This window comes from Neoarius graeffei, chromosome 11 (genome assembly GCF_027579695.1).
Source record: "Neoarius graeffei isolate fNeoGra1 chromosome 11, fNeoGra1.pri, whole genome shotgun sequence".
In the NCBI taxonomy this organism is placed as follows: domain Eukaryota; kingdom Metazoa; phylum Chordata; class Actinopteri; order Siluriformes; family Ariidae; genus Neoarius; species Neoarius graeffei.
In genome coordinates this window covers 31,165,683-31,169,121 of record NC_083579.1, presented here as the reverse complement: position 1 = coordinate 31,169,121, position 3,439 = coordinate 31,165,683, and the positions used below count along the sequence as shown (strand labels likewise).

Genomic DNA, 3,439 nt, shown 5'->3' with positions numbered 1-3,439 from the left:
GCCACCCTTCTGAGCATTTTAAGAATACAAATAAATTCTGGGGCGAATAAAAATACAAGACACAAGCAGCATAAGCTTATGTAGTCTATTATAGTGTATTAGTGTCAAAACATGAATGTTATATTTCAACATCATCTTGTATTGTGTTAGAACACAGTACCCAAACCTAGTCCTGAATAACGCTTGATTTAACCAATTATCTACTTAAAAGCCCTTCCTGAGTTTGATATGGCTGTGTTTAAGTAGGGAAAACACTAAAATGAACAGGATAAAGGGTTTACCAGGACATGTGGTCTGCAATGTACAGTAATATTTACTTCTGTTCCATGGAGTCAACTATGCTGTTTAAACTTATCACCTGACATTTTCCTCTCTCGACCCAAGATATTTGACATCAAGTAATAATTTATAAATGCATTTTATCAGGGGAAAAAATTGAGTTGGCGAAGGCCCCAGCGAGGATCGAACTCGCGACCCCTGGTTTACAAGACCAGTGCTCTAACCACTGAGCTATGGAGCCATGCACACGACTCAAACAAATATCTTTATAGCGTAATGACTCAGGTATTCCAACTTCTACATCTAGTGAAATAGGAAGAAATAACACTGCTGGACATTTTTACGATTGTATTTAACCTTTGCCCTGGTGTATTTAATACCGCGATATTGTGTTTTATTAGTGCCCTGTGTTAGCCTTGCCAGCTGTAACCACAAGGGCTGGGAGTCGATCACAGAAGAGTCGATCACAAAAGAGTCGATTCTTCGACAACTGATTCCGCTCTAGAAATAGTGATGTGAGTAGAGTAAAACGTTTTTCTGACACACACCTATATTATTCCCTCACCATAATGATGAGTAGGCTGCAGTTACCTTACCGATAGACGATTTTTATAAACTTGCCTTGCCTTGCCTTATATGAACCGACATCTGTGATGCTGAACCGAATCAGTTTGGGAATCAGAATCAGAGTCGACTCCAAAAACAGCCATAGATTTCAGAAGAGTGCAAATACTGCTTTAACTACAACTATAATAAGCCTTTAGTTGCTAAAACTATGATTATACAGTGTGTGCATAGTGAAATCTCTAATGCGCTGCCCAGACTTATGAAGAAGAAGAAGCCTTTATTTGTCACATGCACACTTCAAGCACAGTGAGATTCATCCTCTGCATTTAACCCATCTGAAGCAGTGAACACACACACACACCCAGAGCAGTGGGCAGCCATACTACAGCACCCAGGGGTTAAGTACCTTGCTCAAGGGCACCTCAGCCCAAGGCCACCCCACGTCAACCTAACTGCATGTCTTTGGACTGCGGGGGAAACCGGAGCACCCAGAGGAAACCCACGCAGACACAGGGAGAACATGCAAACTTCGCACAGAAAGGCCCTCACCGGCTGCTGGGTTCAAACCCAGAACCTTCTTGCCATGAGGCGACAGTGCTAACCACTACACCACCGTGCCACCCACAGTGTGTGGTGTATGTTTTGGAAAGTTACAGACTGAGCTTAAAATATGTAACTACATAGCATAATGTAATAAAGTATGGTGAACTAGTTAGATTAGTTAACATTAATACAAACAAGTCTAATAATTCCTACGTAAAGGACGAATTAGATATAGAACGGTGGCTACAATTATCGACACCTTGACGATCTTTTGGCCGGTGCAAAAGTAGAAGAAGAAACCTTTATTTGTCACATGCACACTTCAAGCACAGGGAAATTCATCCTTCGCATTTAACCCATCTGAAACAGTGAACACATGCGCACCCCCCCAGAGCAGTGGGCAGCCACACTAGAGCACCCAGGGAGCAGTTAGGAGTTCGGTACCTTGCTCAAGGGCACTTCAGCCCAAGGCCGCCCCATGTTAACCTAACTGCATGTCTTTGGACTGTGGGGGAAACCGGAGCACCCCCATGCAGACACAGGGAGAACATGCAAACTTTACACAGAAAGACTGGGCTCAAACCCAGAACCTTCTTGCTTTGAGGCGACCGTGCTAACCGCTACATCACCATGCCACCCTTTCAAAAGACTTTCAATAGACTGTTTGATAATAATGACACTTTCTGATTTAGCTGTGTCCACCATCTTTGTGGAATAACACATGCATAGCAACAAGTACCTTAACATGAAATGCCGCAAATTTGCGCAGTTATCGGCTGCTCGAACAATTCTGCTAAAGCCCACCGCACACCTTCCTGATTCGCTTATGATTTTGTCAGGCCGATTAAATCGCTTGCGAATCGTAAATGTGTGCGGGGGCACCTCGTAGATGATTTCATTGGTTCTCGGTTCAGATCAAACTGATCTTGATATTTTTGGACGTAATCTCCTTGTACACAACACAATCAGTAGTGTGTACCGATCAGAAAAAAAATCAGAAAAAAATGATTATAAATCACAGCACTTTTAAAGTACTTCATCTACTTCAACCATGTTACACAAAGATCGATCCATAACAGTTGTAAATGTCACTTAATTCTACAGGGTGTTGATAATGGTGGACACCGGTGAAAGTGATCACTATTATCGACACCTCACATGACTTCTCAAACGCGTTTAGATACAAAATGGCGGCTGTCAAATGAAAGCATAAGAAACAAAGTAGGTTTCGACAAGGAGATCATGAAATATCAGTGAATTTGATCAGTAAAAACATGCCCATGATCTTTCCACCATGCTTACCTGCGATGATAACGTCCGGGTTTTCCTCAAATTGCTGATCGTGCTAAAAAAAATTCCATCTCAGGTAACGAGCTGTGTCATCAGATGACAAGATCAAAGGGCGAGGCGGGTCTTCAGGTTGATTAATTAACCAATAATAACTGTTGTAACTGAAACTCACCTTTGCAAAGTTGTTTTTTATTGGCAAATCTGAAAAGGTGTCGATAATTATGGACTGTCAATAATTGTAGCCACCGCTCTATTAATCCTTTTCTAAGAACGTGTCTGCTGTATAATATAATGTTAACCAAAAAAAAAGTTAGTAAGTTGTTGGCCAATGCTTGGCTATGAGCTGTGGTATTCTCTACTCTCATAGCATGTCAAAGATAATATGTGCTATAATATATGGCTAGTGTTTTCATTAAACTGTGAAGAACTTTATTTTTGCTTGGTTTTATCAGTGTTTCCACATACCTGTGTGTTTCTGGTTCTGAACAAGCTGTTTGTCATCCATGCATGCTAATTAATCTGACTAGCAAGAGCTAATATACTACTGTATGTTGTGCAACAGGTGAAAGAAAAGTGCACAATACAGTGCTGAGCATTGTGGTGTGTCACATTGCTATGAAGCAGATTTGGTTTAAATGTACACACAAAAACATTTTTGTTTTGTGAAAATCAAAAGCGAATAGAAGGGTTTTTGTTTGGTTTGGGTTTTGTCCGCCCTTGATGATGTTGCATATTTCAGGTGTCATGCTTTTGCTATGGT

The 3,439-nt window shown here is 41.1% G+C and overlaps 1 non-coding gene across 1 annotated transcript; it reads right to left on the bottom strand.

Moving 5' to 3' along the window:
• Positions 1-447: 447 nt before the first annotated feature.
• On the bottom strand, positions 448-520 carry trnat-ugu (transfer RNA threonine (anticodon UGU)). Its single transcript has one exon. It is a non-coding gene; the product is annotated as a tRNA-Thr (tRNA).
• Positions 521-3,439: the final 2,919 nt, after the last annotated feature.